The sequence below is a fragment of the Sciurus carolinensis genome, chromosome 4 (assembly GCF_902686445.1).
Source record: "Sciurus carolinensis chromosome 4, mSciCar1.2, whole genome shotgun sequence".
Taxonomy (NCBI): Eukaryota; Metazoa; Chordata; class Mammalia; order Rodentia; family Sciuridae; genus Sciurus; species Sciurus carolinensis.
Genome location: NC_062216.1, coordinates 18,516,276 through 18,534,355, shown reverse-complemented (window position 1 = coordinate 18,534,355; position 18,080 = coordinate 18,516,276). Strand labels below are relative to the sequence as shown.

Below are 18,080 nucleotides of genomic sequence, written 5' to 3'. Positions count from 1 at the left end.
TGCTTTCATCTCTTACAACTCTCCCATTTCCTCTGGTCATAGCAGGTGTGCTCCAGCCTAAGCATCTGCAATGGTCCCCTCCTCTGCCTGAAATGCTCTCCCTCCAGAATCCATAGGGCTCACTCTTCCACTGTTTTGAAACTATTGCTCAACTCTCATCTTCTTAGTGTAGCTGTTTCTGATCACTACAATTCTCTTCACCCTACTCTCCTTACTTTCTTTTCTGATTTATTTTCTTCAAAGTACTTTTTACCTTTTGCCATAGTTTGGATATAGTTCGTCCTTCCGAAGGTTCATGTGTTGGAAGCTTTGGTCCTTAATGTGGCAGGAGAAGGTGGTGGATCCTTAAGAAGTTAAGGCTAATAGAAGATTCTTTGGTCACTGGAGACATGTCCTCAGTAGAGACTGTGGGACTCTATGTTCTCTGGTTTCTTATTTAAAATATAATCCTTCCTCCTGTACATGCTCTTGCCATTATGTGACACAAACAAGTGATCCCTTACAAGAGGTGAGCTAAGACCAGTAATATACCCACAAACTTCAGGAACTGTGAGCTAAAATAAACCTTTTTCTCATTATAAAGTTAGTCTCTCTCAGATATTTCACTGTAGTAATGAAAATGGACCAATGCACCTCCCATTCTATAAACTTAATTATATATGTGCTCTCTCCCCAAATGAGAGTTCAGTCTCTACAAGGGCAATGTGGATTTTTTTTTTCTGTATTATTCACTGATCTATCCAAGACTAAGGCAGTACCTGACATGATATAGGTGCTGAGTGAATATTTGTTGAATCCAACAATGAAAGGATGAGTGAACGGAATAATGAGTAGAACGTACCTGAAAGTTTCCATGCTATGTTCAGGTCTCCTAACAACACCAATGAGGAGGTTCTATTCTCAGCCCTCTTTGGGAACTAATGAGAAAACAAGCTACAAGTTTAAGGAACTTCAAAAACTACACTAAGCATGTACCCATCTGACTTCTGAGGCCATGCTCTTTATTCTTCCACTATGTCTTCACTGAAATGATGTACAATAATTTGAAATGGATAAAGCACTGACTAAATGTCTAAAAGACATTTAATTGAATAGAGAAATTAATTTTTCTTCTTTGAGCAATTAAATAAGCCTAGATAATTTATTTTGTCTTTTAACTTTGGTCCCTATTGAAAATTGGACATGTGCATATCATATACATAGATCTGTCTCCATATGCAGTTTTCTACTGTGCTTGCTGTGAAACCTTTTAAACTTCTATTTCTAGCTCCTTGGTGGCATTTCTCAACTTTAGCTGCATGGGAGAATGAACAAGAATAGTTGGTTAAAGTTTATGCACTGAGTCATCTTCTTTAAAATATATTCCATATAATCTACACTGGACATGCATTTTGCATGGAAAATTATGTACAATTTCCCCTCATATGTTAACAAAAACTCTAAGTTTAGACCAGGCATAGATCAAAGCAAGAACAAAACTTTAGGAGGAAATATGATTTAATTCAACATTTTCTAGACTTAGTCATTTACAGCTTTCATAATTTTTGCTTAACTGCATTGCTTAACATTTTTGTTTAAATAAACTCAATATTTCTACTTAAATGTATCAGTAGTTCACCTAAGCAATGAAATTATGGATTTGAGGAGCCATTTTTTCCTAATGCAAATCAAATAAATTATTTAAATTTTTGTATACCACTGGAAAAAGCTCAGCTTTTCATACATGATGTGTGCATTTCACATTGGTTTACCTCATTTTGGAAAATACTAATGGGATAGAATACAACTAAGTTTTTAGGAATCATTGAAAATATACATATGATCAAGGGGTCTGCATGATGCTCATGTGCACCATCAAGTCATAAATGGGTGAATAAAGACATATTTTTGTTAAATGCCAAAATGGTTGAATAGTAAAAAGTAATATTCTGCTAGGTAAAAATATCTTTTTCAAAAGTTGAGCTTATGATGTACAAAATGACCTGTGAAATTTTATTAGAATATTATTGTTATGATTTTTTTAAAAATTGTGTTAAAAACAATATACTGTCTCCAATGAACTTAAGCTTTTCCACTCCAATAATCTGTATTCCTTTCTCAATCACACCAGAAACACCCCTTTCGTACCTTGTATAGGAATCTGTATTTTCTATAGAATTGTGAACTTTAAACGTCTCCCCTTTCCTTCAACATTTTTCACACACTTGTTACTATTCAATTTTCTTCTCAATATTTGACCTTTGCATCTCTCCTATCTAGAATCTGTTGAGTTTTTAAATTTTCATTTCCTGCCCTACTAACATAGATCTATGCATTAATAAGATTTTCATTGCTTATTTTGTTTCTAATGCAACTGATTTGTTAATCATCAGTCTGAGGCAAAATATGCCTTTGAATTTCATGCTTCCATTTATGAATTGCCAACACTGCTGGGAGAAATCCTTACTGTTTCATTCCAAACCAAATTGAGATTCCTTATTTGATTCTTTTCATTCTTCTGATATCAAATTCTTTACAGTGGCTGTCAATATTTTCCACTTGTTAGAATTATAGGTGATCCCACTCTTCCCTGAAGGCACTAACTAAACTCTATGACAGAAGATGTGTGGACTAGATATCCCCAAAGGGCAGTGATTATTTGTCTTTCTTGGAACATAATGGCTGGTTTAGTTAGACCAACTCTCCCAAAAGTAGAAACTAAAGTATTTGGATAAGAAATTACAGGAAAAAGAAAATCAAAGAACTCCTTGTTTATTAATGAAAAGAGAGAGACAAGGGTCATAAGGTAAGCACAGAATTTCACCTCCATGTGACTACAAGAAAGAAAAATCACTGAGTTGCAACCATATGGCAGCTATCTCTTTAATTGTCACATATGTGGTCCACAAGTTCTCAGTCTGAGAATACAATTTTAAATGGTTCAAGAACATTAGTGAGTTTCCTTGTCTTTTGTGATAGTGTATACTTCAGGTATGAGGCAATTGGTTATGAATAGGGACAGATATATGGGGACCTGCTGGCAATATTCTAATTCATGAGCTGAGAAGTGATCATTTTTAAAAAAAATAGATATTTAAATTATGCATATATTTTAAACATATATGAACGCAACATCTCACAATGAAAAATTTGATCTGAAATTATTTTGACTTTGTTGTTGAAGATACAGGATACATTTTTTTCCATTGAGAATATTGAGAGTAAGTGATGTTAATGGAAAGAAGTTTCTGTAAAGCTGAAGAGCTGAATAAAGTGGTATGTATAGAACTGAATGTTAATTATCTTACATAGGAGAAGGGCACTTTCACATAATGTAGAAGGTCTTTCAAAAGGTATATTAGGCCCAAGTACCAAGAGTTAGGGCCAAACTATGAGGAATTGGGTATATAATTTTTAAGAAGTGGAAGAGAAGTATTTCTATGAAGAGTAGCAACTGTAGACAGCATGGCTAAATGCATGTGGGGGATTAGGTGGTGGAAATCACTAAAGACTGGCAACCCCATAGTCTCAGCAATCTGCTCTTCAAGCCTTCCATGATATAAGTAAAACATTTGTTGACCATCCTGCTACAACTGCCAAATAGATTGCTAACCTGTCCTATTTAGAAATTATGGCACTACCCCAGGGTTGAAAGCCACCCCAGAAGGTTTAGTATGAAGAGCCAGAGACAGAAAAGGATAAAAGTGCAAGAAAGATACCTAGATTGTGATTAATTTTACTACTTAATTTATTTTTCAGTTCTTTAATGCATTTTACTGTTATGAAAGTTCTTTATTACTATTTAACAAAATTAAGAGATGCTTCTTCTTAGTGGATGATATTCAATAACTTTATTTTTAAACACATGAACATTGATATATATTAATAGAGAAAAGAAATTTAAATAAGAATGTAAAGTTAAATAAAAATAAAAGACCTGAAACAGGAATTTTTAAAATTATGTCTGCTGTCCCATAGTTGACATTAATCGACTAGGGATTTAGACTTATATTCTATGAATTTAACATCTTTATATGTGAGATCATGATATCAGGAGATAGGTCTTTAATTTAGGGAATTCTCAAATGAGGCTTTATTAAATCTGGAGAGCTTAATTTGCCTTTGTTTGCTTTTTGAACTTTAAGAGGGCCTGCCCATAGATGGTTTGATGTAGAAGAGTGATAGAAAGTATATTTGACTGTATTATAGTGTCCCAAAGTCACTTCAGATAGAACAGTTAGGTGTCCATTTGACTATGGTCCTGGGTTAAGATTTCAACACCTAAGAAAGCAGTAGACTAATCTCTAGGATCCCTAAAATCGATAATTTCTTAGAAAATATTCTAAGAAAAAATTTTCAACTTTTAAAGTAGTAGAAAATCACTGAGCTTCAAAGGATCTTTATTCAGGATGGAACCCAGAGTTGTATTCATATAAAAAGTCTGAATATGCTTTTATTTTCTAGATAGGAAGGTTTTACTTCAATCACATGTGTGCTTGTGTTTATTATTTCTTCTGTCTTTGCAATAAAATGCAACAAGAAATTTTGAATATTTAACTGTGTGTAAATATTATTTTGGAATTCTAAGAAACATTCTGACAAGCAGAATATCAAGTAAATCTATAGTGATGATAAGCTCTAAATAAATTTTTACCAAATTATACTTCATTGTTTATTCAGTAATGTCATTTCCAAAGGGAAAGTTGTTTATGTTCTATGTTTTGTCCTCTCATTTGATTTCTCAATTTCATAGCAATGATTATTTGTAAATTTTTGAATATATGAATGTACTTAATTTCTTGAGGAAAATACAGAATTCAGATATCTTCTAACTAACAAGGAATGAAGTGAGAATCAGGAAGTAAAAAAATAATTTAACACAAATAACAAAATAAAAATGAAGGATTATTTTGGTTGAATTATACATCTTAATTTAAAAAATATTTATAAATCAGAGCTAAAAAATATTGTTTTTAGTTCTAAAAGCTTACCAAAGTATATTCATAATTCTTCACCTTTTTTTTTTTTTTTTTTTTTTTTTTTGCACCAGGGAATGAATCCAGGGTCACTTAACCACTGAGCCACATCCCCAGTCTTTTTTATTTTTTATTTTGAGACAGAGTCTTGCTAAGTTGCTTAGGGTCTCAGCTAAATTGCTGAGACCAGCTTTGAATTTGAGATCCTCCTGCCCAAAGTCACTGGGATTATAGACATGTGCCACCATGCCTGGCCAATGTCAGTAGATTTTCAAAGGAACACACTCCATGAATTCTCCCACACAGAGGCACATAGACACACAGTTGCCAACTCACAGGATGAATGGAAGGAGAAGGATCTGTCAAAGACAAATTTTTTAATGATGCTTAGAAAAGCATAGTAAAGAAGATTTTATTTGTGATCATTGAGATCAACCAAAGACCACCACTCAACTCTTGAGTTGAGATTGAATACAGGTTGGGCAAGTGGGAGCTAAAGCCAAGGGCAGAGTATATAGGTCAGCAGATGGAAAATTACTAAGAGGAAGCATCAGGAATGGAGGGTTTCTGGATAAACTGCCCTAACCGAACTCTTACTGAAGATAGACATCATCACCTAGGGAAACCTGATCAGACATCAAGGGCTACCAGATATGGAGAGTAGGAGAATCTTGCTAGAACTGAATTTTACCAGGACATGCACAGATGGACCTAGGAGAAATTTGGGTTAAGTGAAGAATCTTTGTCAGATCATACGGCACTCTAATAAGAAAGCTGTGCCCATGATTATAGCTTAGGAAGATGATTTGGAGGTACAATCTGTGGGTTACTGTCTAGAAGAAATTGCCCAATCTTTAATTCTATTAGAAGTATAAAAAGCAAGAGAAGAAGGAACTGAGTAGTCCTTTAAAAATGAATGCTGTTTGCTTCCTGTCACATTGACCTGATAGATCTCAATCTGGCTGAACCCCACTTCAAGTTCAGCTGCTTGAAGTCAGGATAATGTGTGCTAGGGAGGGAAAGTTGGACTTCAAGATAGAGCTGGGTATGACTCACTCCAGTCTCTGAAATTGTGTTTAGAATCAGGCAATTTCTGTTTTCGGTTTTTACTGCTCCTAGCACACATACTTTATAGTACTTTAATGGTACTTGGAGTGACCTTTTTATGTTTCCTGTATTTTACCGTGCCTTTTGACCATTTCATTATTGAAAATGCTTACATCATTGCTGTGGTTGGACATTTTGGTTTATAAACCTTTCATCAAATGCAGAAGAAAATTCGGAAAAATGTTTATAGTCTTAAATTTCTATTTTTCTCAAGATACCCCAAAAAAGTATTTATTGAAAATAAATACCTCAGTCACTCTTACCTACAGATAACTATCTAGCCTAGAATTGCTATTCAAATCATTTTTGTCAGACAAGTTTTTCATGGGAAGTTGTATGTATGGTGATGCATATGTGTACGCATGAAACTTGCACTACTACCAAAAATATAGGGAGGTATGTTTTTATTTTTTCCCCTCAAGTATATATAGTAGGAAGCATCATTTTTATGTTATATATACAAAGAAGCAGAAAAAGGACTAAATAATATTTCTTATAAGCTGACCAATTTGTCAAATACATTTCTTTAAAAAATAATTTTAAGTAAAATTATCCTTGGAACTTTTAGAAAAACAAGAACATTATAGTACAATGAGAAATAGACTTAATATAATAAAGAAATCAGAAGGCAGTAATTGGAATTTTGCACTTTTCCATGAGATATCTGTGGTATTTTCCAGTCAGTCAGCAGGGAGACCTATTCTGCTCAATAGTTGTGCAGAGAAGAGCAATCTAGTCTGCTCCAAAACAGCAAAGGAGACCAAGCTTCCCATGTCCTTCAGAAATATTGACCTTGGTGGTTTTTTTTTTTTTTTTTTTCTGGATTACCTAAGACTTCTTCAACAGGCTCTGGTAAAAACAAATTGAAATTGTTCTTGAAGATATCTTTCATTGCCACTCAAGTATTTGAAGTTCTGACTTTAAATTTCAACCCTTTTCTTTAAAGTGGTGAACAGGTAGAAAAAATTATGAATAACAAGTTTTTGGTTCTAATTCTTGTTAATTAACTGAGAAAGCTTTACAGAATTGTGCATATTAAGAAGTCTGCTTCATTCATAATGAGAAATAAATGTTCTATTGGGAAATACAAAGCAATAACTTAATGCCATCTGGACCAAAAAATGATTTATTTACTTATTTATTTATATTTCAGCAAAAACCATGTAGCTACTTTATGATTGGAGGAGCTTTAAATGGAACTTTCAATCTTATCCAACTTTTTTTTTTTTTTTTTTTTTTTGGTACTAGGGATAGAACCCAGGAGCGCTTTACTACTGAGCTACATATAGGGTCTCACTAAGTTGCTTCTGGCCTCTCTAAGTAGCTGAAACTGGTGTTGAACTTTTAGATTCCCCCTACTTCAGCCTCCAGAGTCACTGGGATTACTTTTAAGCATCAAGAAGTTTGCAAAAGAAATAGAACTCTGTTTAAACACATGGTTGTTATTACAGCATTTTTATTAGTGAAACCAATCAACTGAATTAAAAGCATTGTGTGAAGAGCAACCTGACATAATAAAAAAGCACAGGTTTTGGAAACAACTCACTCCTCGTTATATCCTTGACTTAGCTCCTCTACCTTCCCCTTAGGGATCAAGTGGTCTTGGGTCAGTCACTCTATCTCTCTTGAGCTTCACCTTCCAGACAGGAAAACAAGGCTGAGAAATAATGCATTTTCAGGTTCGACGGTATCAGGCCAGAAGGCTGCAGAGTGGGAACAGATGACACCCCAAATGTTAATTAAAATTTGCTTAACAGAAGGGATTATTTTCAGAGCCACAAGCAGAGGAATCAGAGCCCCTTGGCAGGATCCATGGGCTTTGGGAGTTCATGTCAGCCAGCCCATGATGAGGCAGACAGGGAGGTGGGAATGCTTGATCTTCCCTCTTTCTCCTGTGCTCTGAGGTCTAGCTGGTGCCTCCAATGGACTGAACGCAAGAGGAAGCAAGTGGACCACAGAGTGAGCAATGCCACTCCCAGTGTCCTGGAGCAGAGGGCACCAGGGAGAGGCGAGGGGGAATCTAAAAGAGGCACAAACTGAAAATGGGCACCACAATGGCATAGATTAAATATCCACTCTGTAACAACAACAACAAAGAGCAACCTCCTAACCCCTATGTCCCTATGTCTTGCTGTGCATTAAAGTTTCTCCAAACCTTTAATAAATCTCATACATGTGCATTGTTCTCACGTGATACCTTTTCCCTTAGTGAAAACCAACACTGAAGGCTCGGTTTCATATTTGGGTTAGTGCCAGAGCAGAGACAAAGAACTACAAGATTCAGAACAGGAAATAAGACATCAACAGTGTTAGAGGACACTAGAGCCAAAGGACTTGAGGACACAAGACTCCTAAGGAGTCAGAGAAAGTTTCCTATAAGAAAGTTGTTTGGATTTTCTGCAAACAATGAAAGTGGTTTTTGTTTGTTTCTTTGTTTGTTTGTTTTTGCTTTTGGAGAATCCTAGGTTCAGACACACAGAAATGGCAGACTGGAACATCAGCAAAACTGTGACCGAGAGGGTTAATAAAGTTTGAAATCAGACTAGACAGGGTGGTTGCAGAAGTACCTGCCCCACTTGGGAGCTGAGAAGGTAAAACACAAGTTTCAAGGCAGCCAGAAGGAGCAGAAGTCTTCTGCAGAATGCACAAAGGACTTTATTAGCAGCAAGCAGCATAGAACCAACATATTTGTCCCAGTTTTTCTTGAACTCAAGTCTCATAGGAGTGATGTGAGTGGACCCAACTGCATGCATGGTGTGTGGCATTACTGAACTTAGGGAACACAATGTTTGTGTAACTTGCAGTAAGCATATTCGAAGTTTGTTCCAGAGGGAGATGCTATCTCTTTCTCCCAAGGCTTTTCATTAGATAAATATTCACAAAAAGATTATCCACCACAAAAGACAGTCAGCTTCACTAAGAAGACATGCTGACACATAAGAGATTCCTGAAGGAATGTGTCCCTTGGGAGAGCTCTCTTGGCTCCCAGCAAACCTAAACATATCGGACCAACAGTGGCTTGGCATTTTTGACAAGACTGTGTTACAAACCATGATCCCTATCATACATCTGCTCTATATAGACATTATTGTTCATGCAGGATATGAGAAAGGCAATTGTCTGTAATAATTTGATATTAATCTAGTGAAATCTAAATGTTAATATCTGATAGATGCAAAATGAAAGAAAACCGGGACTGAAAACCTGGAATCTTTGAGTCATTACCAGTTGACTACTGATTTTGTTAAGGGAAGAAGAAATACCCAGGAGACATTCAGTAGTAAATTATGGTGTTTGTAATTATAAGAATTTTAGCCTAAATTCCAGTGCAGTTTTTTGAAGAACTAAATTGGATTCAGATAGTGTCTCTTTAACCCTGCCTACTCTTTCCAAGGCTACTGGTTTGTTGTAAGTTGGTGGCAACTCAAGTTGTGTTTTATCACAACAAACCTTCAAAGAGAGGCACTCAGCAGTAAAAGGAACCCAGGGTGAATCACAGAGCAGACCCTGAATGAACACAATCCTAAGGCGATGGCTTACCAATGCACCAGACTTTATTTCAAGAGTTTCCAACTGTCGAGCTGCTCACTGGGATCTGGCATCTCACACTGATTTTAGAATAACACTAGATGTCAATTGTTAATAAAAGAGAATTCACATAAAAGAACTAGACTTTTGTTGGAAAAAAAATAAAAATCTAACTCCAGGCCTACATTTTTTATTGGCAAAATTTAGGCTGCTCCATAAATCACAGTAGCCAAGCTATGGAACCAGCCTAGGTGTTCTTCAACAGATGAATGGATAAAGAAAATATATATGTACACAATGGAGTATTGGCCATGAAGATGAATGACATTATGGCATTTGCCTGGAAATGGATGGAACTAAAGAAAATCATGCTAAGTGAAATAAGCCAGTCCCCAAAAGTCAAAGGTCAAATGTTTTCTCTGATGTGCAGAAGCTAATCCAAAAGGGGGGCCGGTGGGGAGAGAATTTCATCAAAACAGAGGAAAGATCAGGAGAATAGTTGAAGGGGATTATGGGGAAGAAGGAGGGACAGAATAAGGGAAGAACAGTGAAATGAATCTGACCGAACTTTTATATGTACATACATGAATATAGCATAGTGAATCCCAGCACCAAGTACATTCAGAAGACACTGATTTAAAAAAACGATAAATAAATTGAAGAAAAATCAGTAGAGTAGAGAGAAGAAAGCAGGAGGAGAGGGAAGTGCTGAGGATTAAATTAGAGTAAATTATATTCCATGCTTTTATGATTATGTCAAAATGTGTCCTAATGTTATATATAACTAAAAAAAATCAATAAAAATATATCAAAGATTTTTAAAAATTTGGGCTGTTCACACAGGTAAATTCAGTGACTTTTTCACTTGGTGACAGTTACTATTGCATTGTCCCTTAAATAGTGAAGCATGAAAAGTTGACATTTTTTCACACCCTTGTGCTCTTTCCTTACAATTAAATGATGTTCTGGTTTGCATTTGAGGAGTCCCCCGAAAGCTCTTGTTAATGCAGGAATATTCAGACGTGAATGATTAGATGGTGAGCGCTGTAACCCAAACAGTCCATCCTACTTTGAAAGCAGTCTTTCAAAGTAAATGGTAGTAAATGTAGGTGGTAAATGGTGGTAAATGTAGGCAGGTGGGGCCTCCTCCACACCTCACCTGGAGGAGGAGTCACTGGGGGTTTGCCCTGGAAGGGTGCATCTTCCCTGGGCCCCACCTGTCTGCTTCCTGGCTGTGCCATGTGCTGAGCAGTTTCTCTCCCCTGGGCCCTCCCTCCATGATGTACTGTGTCATCCTGGAACAATAGAGGCTCAGACTGAAACCGTGAGTCCCAAATAGCCTTTTCCTCCTCTAAGTTGTTCTTGCTGGGTGTTTGGGCCACAGCAATGAAAAAGTTGACAAAAACAAGCTGCATATTAGAGATCGCTTCCCGCATCTGGCTTAGCAGTACAGTCCCTCCAGGTGTCTTGATTTACAAACCCCACTTTAACCTGTTTGTTTTTAACTCTGAAAGGCAATCATTAGTACTAAAGCCAGTGGTGCCTTTTACCAAGACCCAGGGTGAAGCCTTGACTTCCTGCCAGAGGATGAAATGAACCCTGATTGAATTCCATCCTCTCTGCACTGGATGTAAAGAGAGCACAGTGGGACCTGCAGTTCTGATGAAGAAGGAAGGTTTACTAGGACAGTTTCTTAGATTTTCTTCATTTGGCAAGAGACACATACCATACTCAGAAAGAATTCTCCCTGGCTCAAGTTCACTGTTTAACTCTTGAATGAAAATCTTAGAATCTTTCTGATTCTATTGACGCTTCTCTTGTCTTCTCTTTCCATGTTTTCCATACCTTGGAAGCAATAAACAGCCATGATTTGATCAGTAACATTCTGCTGCATCCATAGCGGGAGTGGGAAGCTTGGGATGTAGCCGAGATTAGCTTCACTAGCCGTCCACCCACAACACATCTGTCACTGGCCCTGAGCCTGTGAGCTAATCAGAGGCATATTGGACCAGTGCTGTTGTCCTCAGTTTATGAAATTCTTCCCCACATCAAAGTCCATGGTTATGACCTCCCACCACAATTAGGTGGTGTGCACCTTATTGTAAGTTTTCAGTACAGAATTCCAATTGAAAGTAAGATAATAGGTACAGTAATTGAAAAATGAAGGCAGCAGTATTTACATCAGAATAGTTGCCTGTAGGGATGAGGCAAAAAAGAGCTGTATTGTTATGACTACAGAAGGGTGAAGCTTAAAATAGTCCCTGATATAACACGATGCCAAGAAAATCAGGGGCATGTGCTCCTGTTAAATATTCAAAGTCTGATTTAAAAATCAAATAAATCTCTTTTTTATTCAAGTATAAACTTGTACAAATAAGTTTGAAGGGCTATCACTGAAGCCCATGTGGGATGTGGTGGGGAGTCAGAACTAATTCTCAGGACCAGAAGGTGGCAGCAATGAGCTGGGATTACACGCTGGCTGGGCGCCTCAGTTTGAGGAAGGGTAGCTGCTACCCAGCAGGAACTGAGTGATCTGGATAATAAAGGGGTAAATCCAGGCCCTTAACCATGGCTAGCGAGTACAGAAGCCCTGATAATCAGGGGGATTTTGTGTACTAGACAAGAAGTATGAAAACTCATTCAGGGATGATGTTGGTATACCTCAGATAGAGGGTCCCAGAGGCACAAGTGGCTGGAGGGCCACACTGTAAATAGTTCTGTCAATGTGGTCTATAATTAACAACTGGATTTGGAAGCACCGTATCAGAGTTCTTATCTTTGAAATGTCTGGAGATCTTTTATGTTGGATCTTTGAAGGACAGGGCTATGATTGACACTTACTGAACAAATTATCTTCCTTAAAATGTATGACCTCCAGTTAGCATTTCAAAAGTCTACGTAAAAATGTCCAAGATAAAAATATATCATCTTATTGATTCATACAGAAATAATGTTATCAATAAATGATATGTGGCACTTATAGGGAAAAAAAAAAAAAAAGAACTATTAGCAAGATTTTTCCAAAGAGCACAAACAGGAAAATTAAGCTTGTTAACTAAACCTGAAACTAAACTTAAAAACTAAGCATGTTTTTTTAAAAAATTCAGCTTTCTGTGTTCCAAAAGGTCAACAATATGTTGTCCTGAAAAATAATGTGCATGGGGGGGTGTAGTGTGCTGTTACCTGAAAAATGTTTATGAAGTTGAAATTCAAAATAGAAGTCCTTGCTATATCACCAAGCTTGCATCGGAAGCATGAGAAGAGCTTAACCACAGAGCAAGAAATAATTCAAAACTTTCTTGAAATGCAAGTTTCGTAAAGGAAGATGTTCTAACAGAAATGCAAGCAGTTGAATGTAGCAAAAGTTCTCCTTAGGGAAGAAGCTTATCAAATAATTCAGTTATTAATTTCTTTCTCCCTCCCTGTGGTATCTGATGTGATTCTTTATCCATGAGAGGTGACCAGCAAGTGCTTGCCTGTAGAGCCTCAAGTTGTAAAATTGTGACTGCGGTCTTTATTGTTAGTAGCATCACAGTATTAGCCTGGGTCACCTGCCCAGGATGAGGCATCTTCAGGTATTGGGTTCAGGTGACTCTAAATGGGGTCAGTTTCAGAAGAACAATTCTGACAGGTACTTTCATTCATGTGATGTGATTTAATCTTTCTTCTGAAGTAGACAATCATGGTTTGATTTTATAAATGAAGATACTAAGGTTCATGGAATTTAAGCACTTTCTTTAATCACATAATAAGTAGCAGAGTTAGGATTAAAACTCTTTTATATTTCAAAGCTTTCCACTATTTCCACCTGGTCAGGAGGAACAAAACACGTAGCTTATGGGCATGTTCTTTTCTGCAATCCTAGTAGACAAGCTAACTAATCCTGGTGTTTTTCCACCCAGACTTGTCCTACTCAACACATAATTGAGGTTCAAACTTCCCAATTAAGTATATGTATCATTCCAGTTGACAACTCTTGGTCAATGTTGCATGCCTTCATTATTCTTTTCCTTAATACATAATAAATGATAGCTCTTATTGCTGAACTTACAATCAAGCCACAGGTAAGGAATGAAAATAGTATGATACTTCTGTCTAGAACTCTCAGAGGGAAAGAAAGGGAATAAAGAAGCTCCTGAAAGAAATAAGTTCTATCTTAAGAATTTTACTTACATATGAAAATATGAAAAAGGAAAGCTTCTCAATGAGACTTACTAAAATGAACGAATATAAGCTTCCTGGGTCAGAAGGTAGGATGTTAATTGTATGGATTTACAGGAGACAAATGAACCAATGATAAAGAAAATGAAAAGAAAAAATAATTACATTGTTCAGATGAGAGAGAAGGGGTGGGGAGACAGACAGACACTCTCTCAAGAACCCTTTGAGAATTTAAGGCATATTATGTCTTTCTAATCCTATGAGAACCTGCAGAAATTTTTGAGTAAGAGTTCTGAATCCTGGATATTTATATTCCACCAAAAATAGAGCCTGAAACATGGTCTTAGCCACAGGTAGTTTATTTGGCAGGTGAATTGAGGAAGCAGAGATGAAGAAATGAGGTGTGTGAGAAGGGGACAAGGGAAATAAGTAACAAAAAGAACATTATGGGCTGGTTGCCACTGTGGACAAATGTGCTTACTGCTCTGGGACCTCCAAGGGAACCATATGGTACATTCTTCAGAGTTTTTGCACCAAAGACCAGGAAGTTAGGGTGGTTTGGCACCGAGTCTATTTACCCCGGGGAGTGAGGACTATCTGCAGGGACACTAATGCCCTGCTTTTCTGGGGTAGTTCTGTGTTGGCTGGGTGGTTAGTCCAGACTGTGGAGAATGCAGGTGACATATTTGGGAAACTGACACTGTGCGTGGAGCAGGCCACCGCAGCTGTGCTGAAATCTGGCAGACCGAGGAGAGTGAGGGGCACTGCAAGCCACTGCAAAATGTTAGCTTCCCTTTTTCCCCCTGCCCGGACGAATTTGTGTAGGATTTTGTTGATTGTTAACATCAACGCTGAACTTTGAGAACCACCTAAATAAAACATTAGCCCTCTATGATTGTTTGCGATTTTAAATTAATATTTCATTGTGATTATTTGCATTTTCATGCTATTTAAGTCTCTAAGCAGAGAAAGGCATATTTCTTTGAAGAAAACAGTCAGCCAATAAATTTAAGATACTCATCTCTTCAATTTAAGAGTGAAGCAGTTTGATATTTACATTTAAAGAATTAACAGAGATATGTCTCATCAATAGAATTTGATAGAGAAAAGATTCTGATACTAGGGAATATATTTATAGGGAATTATTCTAATTAATTAGAAGAGGACAATTATAACTATTGCATCTCTCAACTTAAAAATGCTAATAAGTAGAGCTCCTTGATACTCATTTTAATTATGACAGTTTCAATTAGTAAATCAAGTGATATACATACTGCAAAACATTTGAATATTGCAGATTTTAAGTAAGGTAACAAAAGTCTTTTATTCTATTGCAATATTAACATGTACACATTTAAAAAATATATTTGATAATTTAGGAAGGAGCACATATACAAATTAGTGGTCTTGAACAGTGAGATTTTATTTCACCTTCTGATTTGGTGAAAAGGCCTGGCAATGTTGTTAAGTCATGTACTATGTGAGCTAAATGAAATTTTTTTTTGGAACCCTGTATTGCATTTTGACAGTTCATTTTAACATCAGCAACACATTTCTAAATTGGATGTAAGGACTTCTCTGCAGCATACACATTATGGGAGTTTTTTCACTTTAGTTCTGCACTTAGGTTTTAGCCGGGAAACTCTAAATCTCTGCTTTTTAAAAATCAGCCTTAATTCAATAATGTTAAAGTCCAAGTAAGTTGATAATATTCTCTGCTCTGGTATCAAGATGTCTATTTCTGTTTCCAAAATGTTTTGTTTTCTAGATTAAACTAATCATCATGATATATTTTTAGGCTAACTAGAGTCATTTCTTTGATTAATCAAATACATGTGTCTATATGTAGCATACGTCATAATGCCTACAGCACAGTTTTCCTGACTATAAAATTTTGATTTACAAGTATGGTTTGTAAGGAATATGTAGGACAAATAGGAAAAACAAAAAATGGGTAGCCAGGCGTATGGCACAGGCCTATCATTCATCTACTCAGAAGCTGAGGCAGTAGGATCACAAGTGGGAACCAGTCTGAGCAACTTAGCAAGAACCTGTCTCAAAATAAATATGTACGTATGTATTTTAGAACAGATGGGGATGCAACTCAGTGATAGAGCACTTGCCTAGCACAAATGAGGCCCTGAGTTCAATACTAACAAAATGTAGATTTTTTTAAAGTCTACATAAAAGTTAGAAATGTAATTATAGATAAAATTAAAGACAAGATGAAAAGACAATAAGGACTAAATGCAAAAGAAGCCGAGGGAAGAATCTAAGGGAATTACTATTATAACATAAGGACAAATAAAAAAGCATGAAAGATCCAATATCTTTGTGCCTGTAGCTACCTTTTATTTGTCAATAAAAAGAAATTGTGGAATTGAAAGTAGCTGTATTTTTCCTTGATTTTATTTGAATTCTTTACTACCCAATAATTTTCATATATAATACAAAGACTTGTTTTCTAATACTGAATCACTTTGAAACAGCTATTTGAATATGTACCCAATTTGGAGGGCAGGTATAGGATAGACTCACTAAGATATAGACTATATATAAAGTCTATCAAGTGGGATTTGGGAAACTGTAGGTAATCTCTCAAATATAAAAATACTCAGGTGACATGTAGAAATGACAAGTATCCAGACTATGGAAAACAGAACAATTCTAGTAGCTAAGAGAAGGGTTAAAAATTCATCCCCTAGAGAAGTTTAATCTGAGAAGATTGCCATCAAATTTAGGATATTTGTTTGCAATGGACTGACACAATATATAGCACATATAACTTTCACTTTAAAAGTAAATGACCACCAAAGAGCTTGAAAATAAGAAACAATAATAGTTCTATGTGACTTTGGTTAATAGAAACAAAACATAGGCAGAAAACGCCCCAGAGAGAGAGAAGAATCTGTAATTTTAAATATTACACCTGATCTAAAAGGCATAAAAGTAGATGCTTAGAACTGTGGTTGTCTAATGACATGAGCCAGTTTTCACAAGGAGGCTACTCAGTTGAGCAGACTCAGGGTTTGACAGCAGATATTCGTTTACTGAAGAATGGTTATTTGTTGAAGCATGAAGTAGATCAGCTATTTTGTCTTAGGTATAAGTTGACAAGACAAATGGCGTTGTGGTTTATAGGAAGAAGTTGCTGGGAACTATAGTAGGAGAGTGTAAGGGGCCTTGTTGGGAGGCTGAGGTGCAAGAAACATCTTATGGAGGGCTTTGAAGGAGGGAAAGTTAATGTTAGCACAAAGCTAGTTTATTTCAGGAGGTGGAGAGATATGTTGTGCAATGTCAGGGGTTTAAGAGCAATATGTGTGGAATTCGTGACCTATAAATAGAAAAATAAAAGTCCATAAGAGAAAAGCTAAAAATGAATGTAAAACATCCATGATGGATTATTTAAATATCATGTAGGACATTATTTACCTAAGATGTTGAGTGCTGAAATAGTCAAACTTATGGATAAAGAAGATGATTCTCATAATGTGTGGAAAAATGTAGTTACATGAAGAAGTTTATTAAATGTGGGCACACATGATTTCATTTTTAAATGGAGTCAATAGAAGGGACTTTATTTTCCCCTCACAATACTTTCAAAGAGTAGGCCACTAAATGGGGTATACATAGGGCTAGGGAAATTACTACATAAAGATTATTAATTTGTGGAATTTAGGTAAAGTTTGAGAGGGATAAATAAAATTTATATTTTTGGATATTATGTGATTTCAAGAGGTTTTGGAAGATTTGAGTATGTATGTATATATGTGTATGTATATTAAAGACTTAATCCAGCTCTTATTTGTATTTTATACCTTGAAAATATTGCTCGTTCAAGTACAAAAGCATGTGCTGATTTAAGAATATATTCAATTTCCCTTTCATATGAAATACTGCTTTTCTTTCTTACTAGCTATTAGCTTTTCGTCACTATGACCAAAATACCTGACAAGAACAACTTAGAGGAGGAAAAGTTTATTTTAGGCTCACAGTTCAGAGGTTCAGCCCACAGTCGGCTGAGACCATTACTTTGGAGTTGAGGTGCAGCAGAACATCACGGCTAAAGGACACAGCAGAGGAAAGCTGTTTCAGCTCATGGCATCCAGAGAATAGAGAGAGAGAAAGCTCGGGAATAGGATGTATTCTGAGGTCACACTCACAGTGACCTACTCCCTCTAGCTATGTACCATGTGTCCACAGTTACCACCCAGTAGTCCATCCAAATATTAATCCCTCAAATGAGGTTACAGCTGTCATAATCTCATCACTTCACCTCTGAACATGCCTGCATTGCCTAACACATGATCTTGCAGGGAACACCTCATA

At 36.3% G+C, this 18,080-nt stretch overlaps 1 pseudogene; it reads right to left on the bottom strand.

The window, feature by feature from the left end:
• The window catches only part of LOC124982650 (inorganic pyrophosphatase 2, mitochondrial-like), a 97,889-nt pseudogene extending 86,863 nt beyond the window's left edge, over nt 1-11,026 (bottom strand).
• Nucleotides 11,027-18,080: the final 7,054 nt, after the last annotated feature.